This window comes from Aquarana catesbeiana, linkage group LG01 (genome assembly GCF_042186555.1).
Source record: "Aquarana catesbeiana isolate 2022-GZ linkage group LG01, ASM4218655v1, whole genome shotgun sequence".
Classification (NCBI taxonomy): Eukaryota; Metazoa; Chordata; class Amphibia; order Anura; family Ranidae; genus Aquarana; species Aquarana catesbeiana.
The window spans coordinates 304,848,356-304,873,916 of NC_133324.1; the positions used below are offsets into that span (position 1 = coordinate 304,848,356).

General features: G+C 44.9%; 1 protein-coding gene across 1 annotated transcript in view; it reads right to left on the bottom strand.

Moving 5' to 3' along the window:
- LOC141143781 (dehydrogenase/reductase SDR family member 4-like) overlaps window positions 1–25,561 on the bottom strand; it is a 136,773-nt gene that overhangs the window by 89,349 nt on the left and 21,863 nt on the right. The window lies entirely within an intron of this gene.

Sequence of the window (25,561 nt, forward strand, 5' to 3'; positions counted from 1 at the left end):
GTACTTCCAGGCAGCACAACTCACGCAAATTTCAATGGTTTTCTCTAGGGTCCCGAAGCCTGATTGGCAAACTATCCCGAATCCGATTGACAAACTATCCCCTTGAATATCATTGATTATCTTCTTTGGTGCAACCCAAAAATTAGGCCAGCTATAATGGCCCCCACCCTCTGTCACTCCATTGCCCTATGCTCAAAGCTTTATGCACAACACACCCCGATATCCCCCTTGAAGCCATTAGCGCATTTGTTTCATAATGCTAACCTCTCACTGGGGTTGAACATTAAAGCGTTCAGATGATGGACAGATAAGGGCCTCTACCAAATTGGTCACTTCCTCTCTCCGCTTACTTTGTCACACTGCAGGAAGAAACTAGAAATGCCCGATTCGGAACTATTTAGATTCTCCAAAATCTCTCAATTCCTACACTCCATCTGGACCAACAAAACAGAACCCCCCATAATAACCCCTTACGAACATTGGTGCTCAAACACTGCGGATCAGAGGGAATGTATCGCATTGATCTATACAGCACTGGCGACAAATTTGGACAAGCCGACCTACGCTCGGGCCTGGGAGGAGGACATGGGCAGCATGTGGACTACCTCAAACTGGTTCAGCGCATCAAAGTGAGGTTACAAAGCTATTCTCAATATATCCCTTATTGAAGCAAGTCTAAAAGTATTGATTAGGTGGTACTATGTCCCCTCTAGGCTGCCAATGATTTACCCAGGGACCTCGCCACTATGCTTTAGGGGATGCAAGTTGGAGGGCACAATGCTCCACATTATGGTGGACCTGTGCTTGCATTAGATCATTCTGGCAGAAAGTCTTCCATACCATTAGCTCCTTGACAAATGAAACGGTGATGCCTAGCCCCAGCATAGCACCACTAAATCACTATATCCCGGATCTAACTAAGCACTCACAGGCACTGTCTTTTTTCATTTTATCAGGAGCTAAAGTAACAATAGCCAAGGCCTGGAAGAAACCCACTGTTCCATTCCAAGGGTTCAGGAGAAAAGTGTCTTGGATATTGGCTCAAGAACAAATAGTAGCAAAATTTAACGACAAAATTGAGAGGTTTAATGCCAGTTGGGAACCTTGGGCCATGTCCTGCAATATACCTTTCCTTCCTGGAATGCCGCCTGGAACCACAAATGCTCCTATCCATCTTTGTCCCCAAAAGGAAAGAGGCAAAAAAAGTGTGAGAGCAGAAGTGTGCAGACATAGGTTCAAACTGGTCCCTTCTACCCTTTACATTAAGCAAGACATAATGCTACCCCTGAAAGGGGGTTTAGTAATTGTTATTGGTCAGACTGTCAGGGTTTGGTCTCTTAATATTGTACAGATGACAATCAACCACACTTGCACTGATCATTGATCTGGTGGGCTCCGTTTTTATAGCTTTTACCAGAGGGCAAATGGTGAGCACAGGGTAGGGGTTGGTCATGGGTTCCAGGGGGGCAGCGCACATATCCACAGAGTTCCCAAAGGGGTGGTGTGTGTGGAGCCTCTCGAGTGGACCGTTGGTCACCCTCAGGTCGATTTCTATATTTCACTCTGTCAGTTATCCTGATACAGTGAGACAGGCTTTGGGGCCAGCCCCTTTAGGAGAGATGGAAGACCCCTGAAATTTTGCCCAGTTTTAGGGCTCCCAGACAGTCCTGACCTTACCTCTTGAGTTAACCAATAACTATTCTATGTTCTGAAGTTGCTCATATGCCTTTCTTATTATATCTGCATTATTAGTGATATACTGGAACTTTTAGCTACTTGACAAAACATACACTGTTATGGCTGAAATTTTTTTCCATTAAAAAAAAAATAAATAAATATTTGAAAAACCAAGGGTGCTAGTGAGTGCAAAAGTATGTTACAAGACACGTATAAGTGAACTGTTATTACCTTAACTATTAAAAGGAATGCAGTGTTAAGGGAACAGGAATGAGATAGAAGTTGCCAGACAAAGGAAGATGTACGGCACTGAATAAACAAGTGTTTAAAAAAAGTGTTCAGAGTGAGACGCTGGGGGTTATTTACTACAATGGAAATTGTAAAATTTGGCACAATTCTGGATATAAACCAATCAGCTTCCAGGTTTTATTGTCAAAGCGTAATTGAACAAGGTGAAGTTAGAAGCCGATTGGCTAACATGCACAACTGCACCAGATCCTGAATACTCCAGGTTTGGTAAATCTACCCCCACGTCTATATCTAGTTGAAGTATGTTGGTTAAATTGTAAAGCGCCTAAATAGTAGGGAATATAGGTAAAAAAGTTAGTCAGCATGATACGAATATCAGCCAGTCAGATTAATTCAAAAGTTGCACTTACTAAATGCTACGATCCTTCCTGTGTGTGTTAACGGCATTCCAGAGATCACTTCGGGATCCTCTGGAAGCTGTGGGTTTAAGTAGTATTTGAAATGTGTCCATTGATGGCAGGTGTTAATCTCCTCCCTGGACTCCCCCTCATTTACAGGCCCTGCCGCCATGATTCCAGCACCCGCGTGGCCCCCCACCCCCCCGGCGTTCCGGAAGGCACAAGGGTGGAAATGCATCAGGGTATTCATGTAGATGTAAATGTCACAATGTAATTGACAAACTATGATTTCATTGGTGTACTGTTTGCCATTTGCGATGGCTTTTGTTTGGCGTTTGACGCTAACCACAATATATAATTTTAAATTTACGGTTTAATTGCATTCATTCTTTGCCTGAATAAAAGCTTTTTATTCAAGCAAAGTCTGTATACTTTTGGGGTGTGCAGCCTAGTCAACTCTCATATGTCTTTTTCCATTTTGTATAATTCTTGGGTGGTTAAACACCCGTTCCCCTTTGAATATATGAGAGTTGCAATCACGAGCAGAGATATATCCCAATTTTTGGCAGGGGCGTGGCTAGCCGGCGCTCAAAATGGATGCCTGAATCTACAGCTCTTCAGCAAGGGAGAACACCGGAACCCACAAGACCCGTCAGACAACAGAGCCAGCCCAAAATCACTCCACAGCTTCCCCAGGTGCTGACCGACAATGTCCCGCAAGTGGATGGGCGATCACGGCATCAGAAAGCTCACCACCTTCATGTTCCCTCAAGACAAGGTCAGTGTGATCCAAGACGGCGCCGGCGGCCTGACGGAGCCGAGGGAGGCTTACACAGACCTCCCAGACGCCATCCACTCTGAAATGGGCACAGCTCCACTGCCCTTATCTCCCACACAGGACCCAGGCTCTGACCCCCTTACTTCCAGTCCAGCCAAAGCTCGGATGCAGATGGATGCACTGCATCTGCACTCACCTCCTGCTAGGATGGCAGCCCAGGCCCAGGCCTTCACTCCATTTTTATCCAACCAGGCACTACATAATTCTATGGCATCCTTCCCCACTTCTGGTCTCCCAGTTATTGACACTACTCTCAAAGAGATGCTCATGTCTCTGCAAACCTCTCTGATGACTGATCTGACATCCCTATTCACAAAAATCGCCACAGACATGCATTCTATGGATAATAGAATCTCTACCATAGAGCAGGTTATGACACAATGCTCAACTACTGTAAATGACATAATTGATGCAGTGGATGAAATTAAAGGGCAACAAGACTGGGTCAGGGCCAAGCTGGCCGATTTGGAAGACCGCTCGCGATGCAACAACATCAAACTGAGAGGGGTCCCTGAGACGGTTCCCTCCGGGAGATCTTCCTAAATACGCCAAAGATCTCATACATACTATCCTACCCGATGCGGCTCCCAGAGACATCATCATTGATAGAATCCATAGGACTGCAAAACCCTCACACCTAGCAGCGTCAGTTCCAAGAGACGTTCTCATGAGAGTTCATTTTTTCCACATCAAAAGAAAAGATGAAGTCAGAAGCCAGGTCCAAAGGTCCTCTGCCCAGACCATACGACGGAATCCAGATTTTTCCTGACCTGTCCAAATATAAGCTACAACTGAGGAGAAAGCTGAACCCCATAACCAAAGGCCTTTTTAACCATAAAATTCAGTACAAATGGCGCTATCCCGCAACTTTACTCATCGCAAAGAATGGCACCACTCATGTTGTCAGTGACCTAATAAAAGGAATGCATCTACTCCATGATTGGGGCCTCATTCTTTAACACCCGGTGGAAGGAGTCTCACCTTTACCGCAACGTACATCGCATCACAGGCGTACCAACCAGGGCTCAAAAATACACCAACCCCAAATAAACACCTGAATCTGTTGGGTCACAACCACTACCATACTTCTCCCTTGCTACCTTGTGTGAAAGTTTTTTTCAGTTCTACTAATTACAAACTGTTTTCCCCCACTTGCGGTTTAGCTATCCATAGCTTCTTACTACCCATGCCGCCACAATCTTTTTACTGCACATATACAGCATAACAGAAGACCTGCTACAGTTTTTATTTTCCTTTTTTGATTGTTGTTTTGCAATATAACTCCCACGTTCTCCTCATCTAGCCTGCTGACTTGTTGCTTTCCCCCCAGCTATCTCCTACAGCCTCAACTCCAGAACTTCTACTCCACGACAACGCACAACAGGAACTCTCTCTCCCCCGTAGAGGAGGCACCTACGCTTCACACCCTAGAGTCGACTAACTGTAAGTGACACTCATTTCTTTGCATCTCCGACACTCTTAGCAGAGAGCCATGCCATGCAACGTCTTGTCCCTCAATGCCAAGGGGCTAAATCATCCGGCAAAGTGCCACTCTCTATGGTACACGGCAGTTAAACTGGACAGCGATATACTATGTGTCCAGGAAACACATTTGCTCCCCACAGCAACAGCTCTTTGTTCCAATAGCAAATATCCCCAAATCTTCCATGCTACCTACAAATCCAAGAAACGAGGGGTTCTCATTGCCATAAAGAATGGTCTGGACTTCCATCTGTTACAGGAAATCCCCAATCCCAATGGCCGCTATCTCATCTTAATATATACACTCAACAAGGTCACCTACACCTTAATGAATATCTATGCCCCCAATACCCGCCAGATGTGCTTCCTTAGAAGAGCTTTCCTCAAGGCACGAGAGGCACAGCTGGGGCACCTGATTATATGTGGAGATTTCAACATGGTTGCAGACATTCACATGGACTCTACTTCAGCAGCGAAAAGAAGAGAATCGCCCCTGAAGCAACTCCTCACGTCACATGACGTTTTTGATGTGTGGAGGTGCCATCATGGGTCTGAAAAATACTATACTTATTTCTCACCACACCACAAATCGTACTCCAGGATTGATATGTTCCTTACAGACAAGTGGCTGTTACAAAACATTGGTGCATCTGTAATCCACACCGTGACATGGTCGGACCATGCTCCAATCACTATTTCTATCAACGACACTACACCCCAGCGGAATACGTTCCTCTGGCGTGCGAATAATTACATTCTGCAAAAAACAACTGCAAGAATACTTTGGTTTAAAACAAAGGTTCAGTGGGGGACCCCGTCACGATGTGGAATGCACACAAAGCAGTTCTTAGAGGTACAATTATAAAATTAAGCGCCATATGCAGGAGACAGAGGACGCAGCAAATCGACACCCTTACATCCCAAATTGCAGTTCTTGAATCCCAACACAAGAACAACCCAAATCCGACACTTCTAGCCCAACTACTGACCCTCAGACGGGACCTACATTCCCTACTTCTATATTCATATGAACAAATCCAACGCAAAATCAAAGCCAACACTTACTCTACATCCAACAAAGCGGGCAAGAGACTGGTGCAACGCCTCAAGGGACAGAGAATCAAGTCCGGAATACACCACCTATTCCACCCCCGCTCCAATGACAAACTGACTAACCCCCAAGACATAGCAAACGCCTTTAGCGAATACTATAGTAACTTGTACAACATCAGACACGACCCTAATACCTACCAACCATCCTCTGCTGACATTACTGACTTTCTCCACCAAATTAAACTCCCGACCCTGAATGATCCCCAACTGGCTTTCCTAAGCAAACCGTTCTCTGAACAGGAAATCCTACACACAATTTCATCTCTGCCCTTGAACAAAGCTCCCGGACCTGATGGGTTCACAGGAGAATACTATAAACATTTTTCCAGCCACCTAATTCCCCATCTGACAGAATATTTTAACTTTGCTGCCTCCTCTTCCAAACTCGCAGATGAATCATTGAATGCCATTATTATTACCATCCCGAAACCGGGAAAAGATCCAACCTCCCCCCCAAATTTTCGTCCAATATCTCTATTGAACCTTGACGTTAAAATTTATGCCAAAACAATTGCTAGTCGCCTGATGACGGTCATGCCTGATCTCATTCACAAAGACCAATCAGGGTTCATTAGAGATAGACAAGCTCCCGATGCCACAAGACGGATGATATCCCCACTGATCTTCAATATGTTGATAGAACCTTTAGCAGAGCATGTTCGCTCGAACCCCCTCATTACTGGTCTAACGATAGCCAAGACCCAACACAAGATTAGTCTTTTTGCAGACGTCATTCTAATTCTCACCAACCCAAATTCCTCCCTATCTGAAGCCCAAAAACTACTTGACTGGTTTGGACGAATCTCGTACTACAAACTGAATGTAACTAAATCACACATCCTAGACATTAAAATAGACGCCACCACCAGACACCTTTTACAGGCTCAATTCCCCTTGAGAGTACATCTCACTAAATCAACCAAACATCTCTTCACAGCAAATTTCAAACCTCTCCTAGCCAAACTAAAAAGCGAAACACTAAACCTAACCAAACACAACCTCTCATGGTCCAGTAGACTCGCCACATTCAAAATGATCCACTTACCACAAATATTTTACCTGTTCAGAACTCTCCCCATCCCCATTCCTAAACAATATTTCAAATCTCTACAAACTATGTTTAACAAAGCTATTTGGAATGGAACTAAGCCTAGATGCGCACACTCGATACTCAGAAACCACAGATGGGCGGGGGGCTCAGGCACAATCGAATTAGAAGACTATCACACAGCGGCAATCTTGGCTCAACTGGATGAGTGGTTCCAGTCCAGCCCTAGCAAGCTCTGGAGCTCCATCAAGACCTCGACCTTGCTCCGTCCAAACCTAAAATTTTGGATGAGGAGCACTCCCTGGGGTCCAAAACTATCGTCGGCTATACCTCCTACTATGATAGCGTCGATCACGGCATGGAAAAGAATACTACACAATGGTCACGCTATACCTGACATCCCTCCCATTCCTATCCCGATGGTCTCTCTTCACCACCTTTCACCCGATCTACATTTAGTCCAATGGTCCAAAAAGGGTATCCATAACATTCAAGATATTCTCCAGACAGACCTAAGCCCTTTTCCCTCCAACTAGAATTCGACCTGCCTCAATCAGACCTCTTCACATACATACGCGTCACTCATTGCCTTAAAGACGTCCAACTTCCTCTCTACACATTACATTCCAGAGCATGGGACTATTTAACAACCTCAAAACGAAAGGCATATCTTTATTCTACAATATCCTACACCACAAGCTACAATTTACTAAACAAAAAAAACCCACATTCACTGGAAACGTGACTTGGGTCAAACATACACGGAACACCAATGGCAAAGAGCACTTAGGTCAATCTATGCTGCCACAAAATGCTCCACACTTTGGGAGACAACCCAAAAATTGTCCCTTAGATGGTATTTAACCCTCTCAAAGCTTGCCAAGTTCAGCTCCTCCATGAGTGACCAATGTTGGCGCTGCAACTCAGCCAAGGGTGACATACTCCACATATTTTGGTCTTGTCCACGATTACAGAAATACTGGCATACAATTTTTCTCATACTGACAGACATTGCGAACCAAGTCCTACTCCCTTCTCCTGACCTGGCAATACTGAACTTAAATATTGATTCTGTCCTCCCGAAATATAGACATGTCCTGACTCACATCTTACTTGCAGCGAGACTGTGCATAGCAAGGTTGTGGAAATCTGATAAACCCCCAACCGTAGAACACTCGACACGGTGAACCTCCATTATAATTTCGAAAAAGTGATGGCCTCCAGCATAGGCCGCCTAAATAAAGAATGGACTAAGTGGCAACCGTGGGAGTCATGGGCTGGGACATTTCTCTAAAAGCTTTAATTACCTGTTATTTTATTTTGACAAGCAACAATCCGCTAGAAATTACTTATAGCTGTTAACAACTCCCCTTACTACTGGGTTCTGTTATCTAATCTGCTTATACTGGATTCTGTCCATGGGAGCAGCCCCCCCTCGGGTGACAAATTAGTTCCCAATGGGGTCCCCGAGGGTGGCGCTCTCAGGTAAGACACATCTCTGAGTTTTCCCTGATACGACTATGACGGATCCAAAGTTTCTGTTCTATAGACGATAAGAAGTTGATTACTCATATATGTAATCCTGTATATGCTTAATGTTTATCGATATACAATGTACACATTGCAATTCTGTGAAAATCTTGAAATTAATAAAAAAACTATTTTTTGTAAATACAGTAAGCTCTCTCTTCTAGTCACCTTTATTGTGATATATGAAGGGTGTTGCATAAGGTGTAAATAGCCAATTTAAAAGGGAACCCATTTTTGGTCCAATAGATAGAGCAAACAAGCTAAGTCTAGGAGAAGATTACTCCCAGGGCTTTTTTTCAGGGGGAACTTGGTGGAACTCAGTTCCACCACTTCTGGCTCAGACCCTTTGGTGCCTGCTCACCACAATCACTTGTAAACACAGAAGTATGGTTTCTGTGTTTACAAGTGATAGCTCTGCACTCTGTATGTAATGCAATCTTGGTATTTAATGCCCCTTTAAGACCCTCCTACGGTTTTCATAAAATTTGACTGAACACACCCACTATTTGATGTGATTTGGAGGGTGTGTGTGGGGGGAGGGGTTTTGTGGGGCCGTGGTTAAGTTCCAGCACTTATTGTTTGAGAAAAAAAGCCCTGATTACTCCTGAGGTAAAATAGACATATTTTTCCCTCCTTTTAGGTCATTAAATTGGTTGAATACAATATACCTTCAGCTCTTTGAATCAAAGAAAATTATGATTACGAAAATACATGTTTGCATAAGACAAAATGACAATAATAATTATTTCATTTTGTAAGTTCTGTTTAACACATGTCTGCTTCATGGTGAACATTCCATTGTACCGCTATGTCTCCCTCTGCAGCCCTGGGTGAGTGTCTCCCCTCCTTTCCATCTTGGCTTCCTGGCACAATGGGGAGACGCAAACAAACCCTTTGTGGTTCTCCCCTTTTTATGTTCCCACAGGTGGACCTTCTGCATCTGGCCACTGGAAGGAGCATCCTCCATGCCGGTGGCATCCCTTGATCGCCACCGGATGTTCAGCGACGTCGCGTAATTGGGTAGGGGGGCGACGGCGGATGCCGGCTCACATGCCTTTCCGGAACACCGAGGGGGCCACGCGGACACAACAGGGCCTGTAAATGAGGGGGAGTCTGGGAAGGAGATTAATACCTGCCATCACTGGACATATAATTCAAATACTACTTAAACCCACAGCTTCCAGAGGATCCTGAAGTGATCTCTGGAATGCCGTTAACACAAAGGAAGGATCGTAGCACTTAGTAAGTGCAACTTTTGAATTTATCTGACTGGCTGATATTTGTATCATGCTGACTAACTTTACCTATATTCTCTACTATTTAACCAACATACTTCAACTCGATATAGACACGGTCTCACTCTGAACACTTTTGAACACTTGTTATTCAGTGTCATACATCTTCCTTTGTCTGGCACTTTATATCTCATTCCTGTTCCCTCAACACTGTATTCCTTTTAATAGTTAAGGCAATAACAGTTCACTTATACGTGTCTTGTAACATACTTTCGCACTCACTAGCACCCTTGGTTTTTCACGCCTTTTATCACATTAGTCATTTATCTACACACACACACACACACACACTACCTCACCATATTGCACAGTCACCTCTATACTAATCAGATATCATCATCAAAACATCATCATGAATAATAATAAATACTAATCATTTAAAAGCTTTATGCAGGTACAATAACTTTATGTGTGCATATATTTAGTTCCAGATGTATGTCTATATTGTTCACAAAGTAGTGAGAAGATCTCCAGCTGTTTACTTAAAGTGGTTGTAAACCCAATAAAAAAAAAAAAAAAAAAAAGACAAAAGGCATAATGAGCTAGTATGCATAGCATACTAGCTCGTTATGTAATACTTACCTTAGATCGAAGCCCCCGCATCAGTCCTCGTTCACTGCTCCGGCCGGGGACAATTCTCCCCGGAGTTACTTCCTGGTATCGCAGCTCCGGCGCTGTGATTGGCCAGAGCCGCAATGACGTCACACGCGCATGGGAGCAGTCGGTAACGGCACAGTCCAACTGAAGTAACGGCACGTAGGTGCCGTTGCTTCAGTGTGCATGTGCTGATGATGTCAGCACATGCAAATACTGGGGATATCTCAAACCATGTAGGTTTACGAGATATCCTGGGTAGCTACAGGTAATGCCACGTAAACACGAGCGGAATTTCCGACAGAAGGAGTCCGATGGGAGCTTCTCATCGTATATTCCGATCGTGTGTATGCCCCATCGGACTTTTTCTGTCAAAAATTCAGACGGACTTCGATAGAGAACATGTTAAGGGCGGCACAGTGGTGTAGTGGATAGCACTTTCGCCTAGCAGTAAAAAGGGTTGCTGGTTCGAATCCAAACCACGACACTACCTGCCTGGAGTTTGCATGTTCTCCCTGTGCCTGCGTGGGTTTCCTCTGGGTACTCCGGTTTCCTCCCACACTCCAAAGACATGCTGGTAGGTTAATTGGATCCTGTCTAAATTGTCCCTAGTATATGAATGTGAGTTAGGGACCTTAAGTTGTAAGCTCCTTGAGAGTAGGGACTGATGTGAATGTACAATGGATAATGGTAAATTGACGGCGCTATATAAAGTACCTGAAATAAATAAATGTTCTATATTTTTCAGATGGAACAAATTACTATCGGAAAAACCGCTCGTCTGTATGCTGTCCAACGCACCAAAAACAACGCATGCTCTGAAGCAAGTACAAGATGGAAGCTATTGGCTACTGGCTATTGAATGTCCATTTTCTAGTCCCGTCGTAACGTCACCGTATTCTGGACAATCAGAATTTGGTGTGACCGTGTGTATGCAAGACAGCTTGATTGGAATTCCGTCGGAAAAACCTTCAGAGTTTATTCCGACGGCAAAACCGGTCGTGTGTACAGGGCATGAGCCTTATTATAGGCTTACCTGTAGCACAAAGTGGTCTGTAAGGATTTACAGCCACTTTAAGGAGTAAATAAGGACACAGCTGAATAAAAAAAAAAAAAAATAAATGTCTCTTCACCTGCCAAGACGAAATAGCCCACACCCTAATTGTTAACCACTTCGGATCCGGGCTAAGGCTCTTAGAACCCCCCAAATTATATATATATATATATATATAAAAGTATTCAGACCCCCTTAAATGTTTCACTCTGTTATATTGCAGCCATTTGCTAAAATCATTTAAGTTCATTTTTTCCTCATTAATGTACACACAGCACCCCATATTGACAGAAAAAACACAGAATTGTTGACGTTTTTGCAGATTTATTAAAAAAAGAAAAACTGAAATATCACATGGTCCTAAGTATTCAGACCCTTTGCTGTGACACTCATATTTGACTCAGGTGCTGTCCATTTCTTCTGATCATCCTTGAGATGGTTCTACACCTTCATTTGAGTCCTGCTGTGTTTGAATATACTGATTGGGCTTGATTAGGAAAGCCCCACACCTGTCTATATAAGACCTTACAGCTCACAGTGCATGCCAGAGGAAATGAGAATCATGAGGTCAAAAGGAACTGCCTGAAGAGCTCAGAGACAGAATTGTGGCAAGGCACAGATCTGGCCAAGGTTACAAAAACATTTCTGCTGCACTTAAGGTTCCTAAGAGCACAGTGGCCTCCATAATCCTTGAATGGAAGACATTTGGGACAACCAGAAACCTTCCTAGAGCTGGCCGTCCGGCCAAACTGAGCTATCACGGGAGAAGAGCCTTGGTGAGAGAGGTAAAGAAGAACCCAAAGGTCACTGTGGCTGAGCTCCAGGGATGTAGTCGGAAGATGGAAGAAAGTTGTAGAAATTCAACCATCACTGCAGCCCTCCACCAGTCAGGGCTTTATGGCAGAGTGGCCCGACGGAAGCCTCTCCTCAGTGCAAGACACATGAAAGCCTGCATGGAGTTTGCTAACCAGGCACTGCTCATCACCTGTCCAATACAGTCCAACAGTGAAGCATGGTGGTGGCAGCATCATGCTGTGGGAGTGTTATTCAGCTGCAGGGACAGGACGACTGGTTGCAATTGAGGGAAATACAGGACGACTGGTTGCAATTAAGGGGAAAGATAAATGTGGCCAAGTACAGGGATATCCTGGACAAAAACCTGCTCAGGACCTCAGACTGGGCTGAAGGTTTACCTTCCAACAAGACAATGACCCTAAGCACACAGCTAAAATAACAAAGGAGTGGCTTGACAACAACTCCGTGACTGTTCTTGAATGGCCCAGCCAGAGCCCTGACTTAAACCCAATTGAGCATCTCTGGAGAGACCTAAAAATGGCTGTCCACCAACGTTTACCATCCAACCTGACAGAACTGGAGAGGATCTGCAAGGAGGAATGGCAGAGGATCCCCAAATCCAGGTGGAAAAAACATGTTGCATCTTTCCCAAAAAGACTCATGGCTGTATTAGGGTGCTTCTACTAAATACTGAGCAAACGGTCTGAATACTTAGGACCATGTGATATTTTCAGCCAGAGGTGGTGGAACTGAGTTTCACCAAGTTACCCCTGAAAAAAAGCCATTATATACTGTATATATATATATATATATATATATATATATATATATATATATATATATATATATTTTTTTTTTAGCAGACGTCCTATAGAATAAAATGGTGGGTGTTGCAATTTTTTTATGTCACACAGTATTTGCGCAGCGGTTTTTTAAGCGCAATTTCCTCTTCTTCCCAACACCAGCCTCCCTCCCTCCTGCGCCCTCTGGAACGCTCGCTCTGTCTGCAACAAATTCACTGCTGTTCATGACCTCTTTGTCACTAATTCCTTTAATCTACTTGCTCTCACCGAAACCTGGCTCCACGAATATGACACCCCTTCTCCTGCTTCCCTATCCCAGGGTGGCCTTCACTGGACTCACTCCCCTAGGCCTAATGGACGCAAGGGAGGTGGAGTGGGATTCCTCCTATCCCCACAGAGCACCTTCCAGGTTATTCACTCTCCTCCCTCTTTTACCCTCTCATCATTTGAAGCCCACTGTATACGTCTATTCTCTCCTACTTCCCTAAGAATTGCTGTGATCTACCGACCCCTGGACCATTATCGACTTTCCTTGATGAGTTTTCTGCCTGGCTACCCTACTTTCTCTCTTTGGAAATACCCACAATCCTTCTCAGTGATTTCAACATCCCTGCTAATACAAACACTCCTGCTACTTCTAAACTTCTTAGTCTAACCTCTTCATTTGACCTGAAGCAATGGGTACAGGCTTCTACTCATTCTGATGGCAACACGCTTGACCTTGTATTCTCCTACCTATGCACTCCAAGCAACTTCTCAAACAATCCTTTTCCTCTCTCCTACCATCACCTTATTAGTTTCTCTCTCCCCCTGTCTTCCACCACCTTTCCCTCCAATCGCCTAACCATCACCCGTAGAAATTTTCGCAACTTCAACTCCTCTATTCTGCCACTGACCACCTCTGACAAAATCTCTCCCCTGTCCTGCCCCAACCAAGCCACGTCCATCTACAATAAATCCCTGTCCTCCACCCTGGACAAGCTCGCTCCCCTCACTACACGCAGAATCAGGCCCCAACCCCTACAACCCTGGCAAACAGATGACACTAAACATTCTCAAAAAAAAAAAACTTAGTCGCGCCCTTGAGAGTCTGTGGCACAAGACTAAATCTCTCAAAGACTTCAACTAATACAAATCTGCCCTCCAAAAATACTATTCTTTCCTCCACACTGCCAAGCAAACCTATTTTACAGCTCTTATTAACGCCTTCTCATCCAGTCCCCGTAAACTCTTCTCTAATTCAACTCTCTACTTTGTCCTCCACCGCCTCCACCCACTAACTCACTACCCAGGAGATTGCTAATCACTTCAAAAACAAGATTAATACAATCCATGATGAAATCTCCACTCTACAGGTATCTCCCCCAGCTAAGACCCCATGTCAACAGGTACAACTGACACTCCCCCTATTCCCTCTCATATGCTACGGTCGTCCTCGGACTCCATCCTACACACTCTCTAACCCACATCTTCAAATCTCTCCCTCACCTCTGGCATCTTCCCCAATGCTCTAAAACATGCAATGGTCACCCCCATACTTAAAAAGCCGTCCTTGGACCCTACCAATCTTAACAACCTACGCCCTATCTCCTTGCTCCCCTTTTCCTCCAAACTCCTTGAACTCCTGGTTTACAACCAACTGAGTGACCACCTCATTAAAAACAACCTTCTTGATCCCCTTCAATCTGGATTTCGCCCTCAACACTCCACAGAAACTTCCCTTTTAAAACTCACAAATGACCTACTAACTGCAAAAACCAACGGACGCTATTCTGTACTCCTATTTCTGGATCTTTCAGCTGCCTTTGACACGATTGACCACCCCCTCCTCAAAAAAAAAACTTTACTCTTCAGTGGCTCTCATCCTACCTATCCCAACGCACCTTCAGTGTCACTTACAATTCTACTTCCTCCACTCCTCTTCCCTTTCCTTCTCTGTCGGGGTCCCCCAAGGTTCTGTTCTTGGACCTCTTTTATTTTCAATCTACACCTCTTCCCTGGGTCAGCCGATAGCCTCTCACGGCTTTGATGACACACAAATCTATCTCTCCACCCCTCAACTCACTCCATCAGTCTCCTCTGACATATCTGAATGGATGTCACACCACTTCCTCAAACTCAACTTGTCCAAAACCGAGCTTATAATATTTCCTCCCCACGTGCCTCTTCCCCTGACTTGTCTGTCAAGAGCAATGGCACAACCATCCACCCGTTCCCACATGTCAGGGTGCTAGGTGTTATCCTGGATTGTGAACTCTCCTTTCGGCCCCACATCCAATCACTTTCCAAAGCATTCCGCCTCAACTTCTGCAACATCTCTAAACTACGTCCCTTTCTAACCAATGAAACCACAATGCTCCTGATTCACGCCCTGGTTATCTCTCGCCTCGACTACTGCAACTCCCTCCTCATTGGCTTACCTTTAAATAGACTATCCCCCCTTCAGTCCATCATAAATGCTGCTGCCAGACTCATCCACCTTACAAACCGCTCAGTGTCTGCTACCCCTCTCTGCCAATCCCTCCATTGGCTGCCTCTCGCCCAACGAATTAGAATCAAAATACTAACAATAAGTTACAAAGCCATCCACAACTCTGCCCCCAGCTACATAACTAGCCTAGTCTCAAAATACCAACCTAATCGCCCTCTCCGTTCCTCCCATGACCTCCTGCTCTCTAGCTCCCTCATCACCTCCTCCCATATACGCCTCCAGGACTTCTCCTGAGCCTCGCCCATCCTCTGGAATTCCCTACCCCAATCTGTCAGACTGTCTCCAAATGTATCCACTTTTAGTCGATCCCTGAAAACTTTCCTCTTCACAGAAGCCTATCCTGCCTCCATCTAACAACTGCACTATCTTCTCCATTAGCTCATCCCCTACAGCTATTACCCTTTTGTATAACTTGACCCTCCCTCCTAGATTGTAAGCTCTAACGAGCAGGGCCCTCTGATTCTTCCTGTATTGAATTATATTGTACTTGTACTGTCCTCCCTAATGTTGTAAAGCGCTGCATAAACTGTTGGCGCTATATAAATCCTGAATAATAATAATAATAATAATAATAATAATAATAATAATAATCTTTTGGAAAAACACAACTTTCATAAAAAAAAAAAACACACCACACACACTAAAAAGTTAGCCCAATTTTTTTGTATAATGTAAAAGATGATGTTACGCCGAGTAAATGGATACGTAACATGCCACACTTTAAAACTGTGTCTGCCTGTGGAATGGCGGCAAACTACGGTGCTTACATTGCTCCATTGGCAACGCTTTAAACGCCTTTACAGGTCACCAGTTTAGAGTTGTACAGGAGATCTGGTGCTAGAATTATTGCTCTCGCTTGGACATTCGTGACAATACCTCACGTGTGGTGTGATCACCGTGTACCTATTGTATGCATGTGGGAGTAACGTATGTGTTTGCATTTGCATGTAAGCACACCCCCCCCCCCGCTTTAAATTTTTTTTTTTTATACTTTTTTTGGATTAACTTTATTTCTATCGCAAGGGATGAACATCCCTTGTGACAGCATGGGCCATGACAGGTCCTTTTTATGGAGAGACCTATTAGACCTTAAATCTCTCCTCTAGCCTGCCATGCAGCCGATCAGACACAGATCGCTGGTGGCCAGGTAAACAGAGGCAGAACAGGAAGTGATAAACTATTTGTCATTCTTGGTTTCCGGGGTTACAGAGAGAGAGAAACAACATCAGTTCCTTTCTCTCTATTCAGTGCAGCAATCACCGCCAGGTGCATTGTCTTGGGATGGTAGAGCCTGGAAAAAGCCAGCTGCAGCAGCGATAAGATGGCTAATTAGCCACTTGGATTACTTCTGCTGTACTGGGAATTGCCGGCTGAAAAGATCCATACCGGGATAATACCTGTAGGCGCAGGTATCATCCTGGTATAACTACTGAAACCCGAGGACGTCCATGGACATCCTATGGGTGGCAAGTAGTTAAAATATGCATCAGTGAATTATGTGGGATTAGATGGATCATGTTTGTGTAGCACCCTGATGCTTAGGCAGGGTTGCTATCAAATTTAGTTGCCAGGCGATAGTTGCCTTGGCCAATTGTTAGGAGATCAATTGATTCCTCTAAATCTGGACTTGTTGCAACCTTTCTCTCCTGTCACTGGGTGGCACTATGCTGGTGACATTGGTTAAGACAGGGGCTTTGCAAGCTCAGACATAAATGGATGAGGAGTCTCAGCCAATGGGCAGAAATTTTATTTTGTCCCTTGGCCTGGTGGGAGAGCCTATTTATTTGGGTGGAGTCAGGTGATCGGGGTTCTGTGCCACCTGGACAGCTGTCTGGGTGGACGCATGTTATGCTGCCCCAGGCTGCTGAGCCGGAAGCCTGAGTCCTATCCTGGGGACATCTAGCTTCTAGGCTGTCTGAGGCCTATTCAGAAGCAGGAGAGCACAAAGCACTTTATTGGATCAGTGATCCACTGAAGGTGTCCAAGCTTCTCTCACCAGAAGCCTCTGTGTACCCCAGGAGTTGATCAGAGCCTGAAGTTTGAATAGCCTCAGCATCGGGGTATTTAAATAGCGAAAGAGACAAAGGACTCCAGATAGTGTGATATTGTCTCTTTAAGCAGTTTATTGGCTATGCTGGAGTACCTTATGACGTCATTTATGATGAAAGGATCGTCGGGGCGCTACGTACACATGCTCTGCGCATGTGTGATTGCTTTAATGGACCTGTAAGGAATTGCCTTTGGCTTGTTTGCACTGGAGATATGTTCTCAGTTTGAACTCTGCTAACTTGTGAATGCAGTACTGCAGCACATGAAGTCCTTTGTCTGTTTGCATATTTAACCACTTCAGCCCCGGAAGGATTTGCCCCCTTCCTGACCAGGCCATTTTTTGCGATACTGGACTGTCGCTTTAACTGACAAGTGCACGGTCGTGCGACGTTGTACCCAAACAAAATTTATGTCCTTTTTTCCCCACAAATAGAGCTTTCTTTTGGTGGTATTTGATCACCTCAGCGGTTTTTATTATTTGCGCTATAAAAAAAAAAGTGTGACAATTTTGCTGAGAGGTATACCTCAGTATTACAAGCCTAGAGCTATGGTCGCAAAATTGACTCAGAAAGTGTCTGGCGCCCACCATTTCATCTTGCATTACACCCACCATGCCTTCCAACAAACTCTACACAGAAGGATGTCAGTAGTCCCTGACTCTGGAGGTCCCCATTAGGCCTCAAGGGACTCGGGACTTTGCTACATTTGGTATTAGGGAGTTGTGTTTAGACATTTTGCATGACACAGGCTTTGCTCAGGAGACCCACCTTAATAAGACAGGAAGGATACTAATTGCCTCTAATTACTACTCTAATATACACCTAGCTTCCAACAACAAGAAAATGACAGGATTAGCCATCCTCTTTAAGACAGGATTCCTTTTCCAGTTAAAGAGCTCCTGTATTGATCTCATGGGCCCCTATATTATTATTGGGAGCACTTGGAAAGACACCTGTAGGTGGTGCTCTTCTGCAATGGCAAAGCAGGTGGGAGAGGAAGTCAAGAGGAACCTAGTTCCCTTATGCTCTCCTCGGTCACAGAGAGGCAGCATCCAATTGGATCAATCCATTGGATGTGACTGCGGTGGCCATCTTGGGTCAGGCAGAGTCTATTAAGGAACCTGGCTCCCGGATTTAGCACGCATTGCATGTGTGGCTAGAGTAAGGACAGGTCACTCGTCTGTTGGGGACAGTGCTTAGCCTCACAGTGTGGTTCCAGATGAGTAGGAAAATTGCAGGGACATGCCATGCTTCAAGAAAGCTTTCCCACTTGGGCACAGACCGGCAAGGCTACGTGTGGCTAGAGTAGGGACAGTTCATCAATCTGTCAGGTATAGTGCTTAGCATCAGGGAGAGGTTCCAGACAAGTGCAGGGACACGCCATCCTTCCTGGTAGCCTCCCCACTTCAGTACGAACCAGCCAGGCCACACTTGGCCCCTCGAGACAGACGCTGTCAGCACACTTGGGACCTACTGCTACCACTCATCGCTGTGCATGCTGTAAGTGTGGGCAGTTGGGTTGTCTTCCCACCGGGCTTATTGTGCATCACTGAACTTCAATTTCAATACAGTTTTTTTTTTTTGTGACTGGGCTCTGAGTGTTTACCACAGTGCACCTACCCACGCTTGGTGGCAGTCTGCAGGATATGTCCCTTCTTGCAGCGGATGAAGAGAGAGAGGGAGCCCAAATAATAAAATAGTTTGAAACAGTATCACGTTATTTGGGCTCCCTCTCTCTCTTCCATGGTGTACAACATACTATGGAATCTCCTCACAGCCAGCACTAAGGACAGTCTTTTTTCATTATTGCTACACAGTGGCACAAACTGTGGATGCTTTTAACCCCAGGAGGGGGGAGAAGACTCTGGTGAGTGCAGCTACAATAGAAACACTAAGATATGCACGGTGTGTTCACTCACTGAAAAGTCCATCTGACTAGAAAGAGGATTTCCTTCACGGGCACGAGAGCACTTTATAATTTAAAACCCAATATTATTATCGTTGTTTTTTATTTTATTTTCATTCATTTTTTATTCTTATTTTTTATTATCCAGCGGTCTTGGCTTTTTGATGTTTTTTCACTTGTTTTAAGTATATTGGACACTATAGAAATGCAGACCTAGGAAATCTGCTTGTTTGGTGGTTTTTAATAATTAGCACTTTGGAAAGTTTTATGTAAGCATATAATTTGCAATTGCACCTTAGATTGGTTCAGCAAGTATCACAGTTTTGTTTAGTGTTTTATCCTCAACGGATATACTGATTTTCTGCACCAGGAAACACTTACTTTGGTTTTAGCTTTAATGTAAAATGACAGTGTACAAGTAATTGTTGGTTTATTTGATTGATACACTTTGGTAATACATATCAATACACTGTGTAATATCTTCTTAGTCTCTAGGATTTTTCAAAGGAAACACCCCATATATTTTTATACCACTATGTGATAGCAGCAGAACAGCTCCATATCGTCTTTGTTTTCTCATTAACACATACAATGTGTTTTTTTGGAAAGAAACCATTTCATGAATTAAAAAAAAAAAAAAAAAAAACCTAAAAAGTTAGCCCCATTTTTTTTTTGTATACTATGAAAGATGATGTTACGCCGAGTAAATAGATACCTAACCTGTCACACTTTAAAATTGCGCACACTTGTGGTATGGCGCTAAACTTCAGTACTTAAAGCGGAGTTCCACCTATATTTTAAAGTCCTCTGCATCCAAAGCCGCTGTGTGTGCTGAAAAATAACTGGCATATTTTATTTTTTTTTTTTAAACTCACTGTTATATTCTGTATGCTGCATTTGACAGGCACAAGTCGCTGCATTTGACGGGCACAAGTGGCTGAGATTAGAATTTTTTTTAAATGAAAAGCTGTACAGAAAAAAGTAGCCGCTGAGTGTAGATATGTGTATTATATACAGTGGGGATGGAAAGTATTCAGACCCCTTTACATTTTTCACTCTTTGTTATATTGCAGCCATTTGCTAAAATCATTTAAGTTCATTTTTTTCCTCATTAATGTACACACAGCACCCCATATTGACAGAAAACACAGAATTGTTGACATTTTTGCAGATTAAAAAAAACTGAAATATCACATGGTCCTAAGTATTCAGACCGTTTGCTGTGACACTCATTTAACTCAGGTGCTGTCCATTTCTTCTGATCATCCTTGACATGGTTCTACACCTTCATTTGAGTCCAGCTGTGTTTGATTATACTTGATTAGGAAAGCCGCACACCTGTCTATACAAAACCTTACAGCTCACAGTGCATGTCAGAGCAAATGAGAATCATGAGGTCAAAAGGAACTGCCTGAAGAGCTCAGAGACAGAATTGTGGTAAGGCACAGATCTGGCCAAGGTTACCAAAAAAGAAAAAAAATAATTTCTGCTGCACTTAAGGTTCCTAAGAGCACAGTGGCCTCTATAATCCTTAAATGGAAGACATTTGGGACGACCAGAGCCCTTCCTAGAGCTGGCCGTCCGGCCAAACTGAGCTATCGGGGGGAGAAGAGCCTTGGTGAGAGAGGTAAAGAAGAACCCAAAGATCATTGTGGTTGAGCTCCAGAGATGCAGTCGGGAGATGGGAGAAAGTCAACCATCACTGCAGCTCTCCACCAGTCAGGGCTTTATGGCAGAGTGGCCCGACAGAGGCCTCTCAGTGCAAGACACATGAAAGCCCGCATGGAGTTTGCTAAAAAACACCTGAAGGACTCCAAGATGGTGAGAAATACGATTCTCTGGTCTGATGAGACCAAGATAGAACTTTTTGGCCTTAATTCTAAGCGGTATGTGTGGAGAAAACCAGGGACTGCTCATCACCTGTCAAATACAGTCCCAACAGTGAAGCATGGTGGTGGCAGCATCATGCTGTGGGGGTGTTTTTCAGCTGCAGGGACAGGACGACTGGTTGCAATCGAGGGAAAGATGAATGCGGCCAAGTACAGGGATATCCTGGACGAAAACCTTCTCCAGAGTGCTCAGGACCTCAGACTGGGCCGAAGGTTTACCTTCCAACAAGACAATGATCCTAAGCACACAGCTAAAATAACGAAGGAGTGGCTTCACAACAACTCTGTGACTGTTCTTGAATGGCCCAGCCAGAGCCCTGACTTAAACCCAATTGAGCATCTCTGGAGAGACCTAAAAATGGCTGTCCACCAACGTTCACCATCCAACCAAATCCAGTTGTGAAAAACTTGTTGCATTTTTCTCAAAAAGACTCATGGCTGTATTAGATCAAAAGGGTGCTTCTACTAAATACTGAGCAAAGGGTCTGAATACTTAAGACCATGTGATATTTCAGTTTTTTTTTTTAATAAATCTGCAAAAATATCAACAATTCTGTGTTTTTCTGTCAATATGGGGTGCTGTGTGTACATTAATGAGGAAAAAAAAATGAACTTAAATGATTTTAGCAAATGGCTGCAATATAACAAAGAATGACAAATTTAAGGGGGTCGGACTACAATATATTATATACATATATATTAATTATATATACACACACACACACACACATATCATACTTGGAGTCTACGACTACGTCTAAGTCTACGTGTGAACTCACCCAGCCTTAGGGACCCGTAGAATGCCAAGTATATGGCTGCTTTGAGGACCACGCATGAGCAGCCTCCCGAAAGGTGACCTGGTCAGCAACTCCAACAAGCCCCGGAAAATGTGTCCTGAGATGAGGAGTCTGCTTATGGGAGGAGGACTACTCCTATGAATCCCTCTTATGCCCCCGTACACACGGTCGGACATTGATCGGACATTCCGACAACAAAATCCATGGATTTTTTCCGACGGATGTTGGCTCAAACTTGTCTTGCATACACACGGTCACACAAAGTTGTCGGAAAATCCGATCATTCTGAACGCAGTGACGTAAAACACGTACGTCGGGACTATAAACGGGGCAGTAGCCAATAGCTTTCATCTCTTTATTTATTCTGAGCATGCGTGGCACTTCGTGCGTCGGATTTGTGTACACACAATCGGAAATTCCGACAACGGATCTTGTTGTCGGAAAATTTTACAGCTTGCTCTCAAACTTTGTGCGTCAGAAAATCCGATGGAAAATGTGTGATGGAGCCCACACACGGTCGGAATTTCCGACAACAAGGTCCTATCACACATTTTCCATTGGAAAATCCGACCGTGTGTACGGGGCATTAGAATGGCTTTGATGGAATGGGTTGAAAAGATGGATGGTCTATTTGGTCCTGTAAGGCCAAAAAATGTTGAACCCCAGCCAGATAAGTTTTGATCGTGCCATACGACAGCTTCAATTGAGAATGACAGTATGCCACGAAAGCCAGCAGGTACCGAACATCATGACCATTGAACCAAGGGAAGCGGGACTGGAAGATTTTCCAGGCCGTGATATAAGAGATTTGTTGACTAATAGAGATTTATTAATCAATGCTGCTGTGTTGGCACAATGGGAAACGAATCCATCATCAGTAGAGAGGACTGGGGATGGCGTGGCGCAGGTGTCTACTTCTGGAACCTGTCAGAAAAACAACGGGTAGTTAAACCGTGACAGAGCATCTGTTACCACATTCTCTGCCCCACTAATGAATCTGCAATGTATGTGGAAATTAAACTGCAGAGATAACCAAAACATTCTGCGAACGAAGGACATGTCTAATGACCTAGATCTGCCCTTGTTGATGATATCCATGGTAGCTTGATTGTCCGTTGAGAAAACAACCGTCTGCCCTGACCACAACCTACCCCATACCTGGGCTGCTGACACTATTAGGATGGATTTCAAATAGTGCTGAAGACTCTGTGAAACCCGGGATGGCCAAGATCTCCTCCGGCCATGGCCCTGCAAGCCAGTGAGTGCCAAAAATGGCAGCATTACCAGCAGAGGCCGCTGCATCCATCACAACCTGAGGAGAGGATATGGACTCCCTGGGGATGAACATGGCAATCCCATTCCAATGCTGGAGGAACTCATCCTACATGCGCAGGTCAGCCAAAGCTGCAGCATCCAGCTTGACCCGAGAGTCAGAGTCAGAGGCTGATGGCAACAAAGCTAACAATCTCGAGATAAAAGACCTTCCCTGCGGAATGATCCTCATTGCGAAATTTAACATGCCTAACAAAGATTGCAACTCCACCCTGGAACAAGCTTGTGAGATAGTAAATGAATGGATACAATCCCTGATTATACCAAGCTTGCCTGCAGGTAAACTAGACTGCATGGCCTGCGTATCCACGGTAATCACCAAAATGGTGAGCGCCGTCACCGGGCCCTCCATCTTCTTGACTGCCAGCGGAACATTTAGTGCTGCAAATCCTGTAAATATGCCACGTTGATGCGGCTTAGTCAGCTGCTCTTGCCTTGTTTCAGGGAACAGGATGACTTTGGGTGGGCCCTGAAACAACTAGAGCATACGTGCAAAAGACGGTACTGACTATAGTTACAAACCCCATGATTGAAATGGTTACATATCTGAGATTTCCCCAGATATCGAATGGGTCTACCTAATTTATCAAAAGAAGCCGCCTGAGCCGGGGCTGGTAGGGAACTAGGGAAAGCCCTGGACGTGCCTGGAACAGGTAAATCAGTATTGGGGCACCAATATGCAGTGTGCGACGACTGGCATGTTGCGCAAACCGGTGACCTCAGCCCAGCAAAATGTCTCCAAAAAAGTTCAGTGTCCACCCCACTCCATACTGTGACTACCTGATGTTGGACAAACATGGCAGCGGCTTTGGCAGAAAACGAACAATGGTAATCGTAAAACGTTGCACCTCCGAACTTATACCCCAATTCCACCACTGGGTACAGATAATGATCCAGCTCCTCCCTCCTATGGGGGCTTACCAAGCATACAATATCCCTGAACATGCTGAATGCCAAGACAAATTCAGGGATAGAGAGCTTGCGGTTCGACCTGTGGTCCCTAGTCTTGACAATGACTGACATCCCCACAGGCATAGGATTTATGGTCAGCCACATCATGGGCGGCAATCAAAGATGCCAGATTGACATCCTTGCCCTCTAAAATATTTTTCCTGATATTCCCGGGGACAAAATGAGCCAGGGTAACAGAGGGGACACCAGTGCTGGTACCTGCAGCCAACGGCAAGGGGCTTGAAACCATGGGGACTCCAGAACCTGCTGCAATCCCGGAAACCACAAGTTCCACCAGGGCTGGATCCGGACAGCCCTCCAAAACCTCCACCCTGGCCCGTAACTCCTGGAATGAGACAGCCAAAGAGTTTAGGATGGAGTGAATTTGTGTGAGAGACGTAGCGATCGTACGCAGGGCGACCTGCTCAGCACTGGAACGCCAAGAACTAGGAAATAAAAGTCTAAACAGTTACACCTTGCGGGCTGACGCAGGGTATGAAATACCCCCAAGCCGTAACTCTGCCATCAGTCTTGGGACAGTCCAGGACCTCAGAGAAGGCGTGCCGCTATGTTCCGAACGTGGCGCGATCTCCCGGCTGTTAGCGGCAGCAGCGTGAGCCGCTCCCTCCTCCCAGCCAGAGAAGGCAGTGGCAGGGCCGATCCTAGGCAGATGCAGCAGGGTGCTTTTCACCCGGGTGCCTGCATAGGTGGGGGTGCCGAAGTGCCAGAGTTCTCTCCTCCCTCTTCTGTGTCCGTCCAAACAGTCTGGCAGTGCTGGGGGGGGGGGGGGGGGGCGGCGCTCCTCTTCCTGAAGAGGGTTCTAGTCCGTGGCTGCCGAGTGCTGATGTGTGGAAATGAATTCCTCACACTGGGACCCCGCACTGTCTCCACAAACTTCAATGGGATTCCTCCCATCTCTATCTTGGGCTGCAGGGAGAGAGAACGAGGCGAGTCACACTCAGTGTGCTGTGTGCTGGCATTCCCAGCATCCCTTTACATGTGCTCTGGGCCGCCCCTGCTCTAGATGTTTTGTGTTCTAGATACACAGCCCCTGTCCCTGTGCCTCAGTAGTCCACCTCCAGCCCAAATGCACAGACAAATCATTCCCTCATTTTCCAAGCTTGTGCCCCAACTAAAACACGGGGAACAATGATTGCATCCGTGCCATTCAAACTCCATGCAACTATTACTGATTCCAGAGGAAGATACATCATTTTAGTCTGTGAAATGAACAACCTGATGTACATTTTAGTTAATCTGTACGCGCCCAA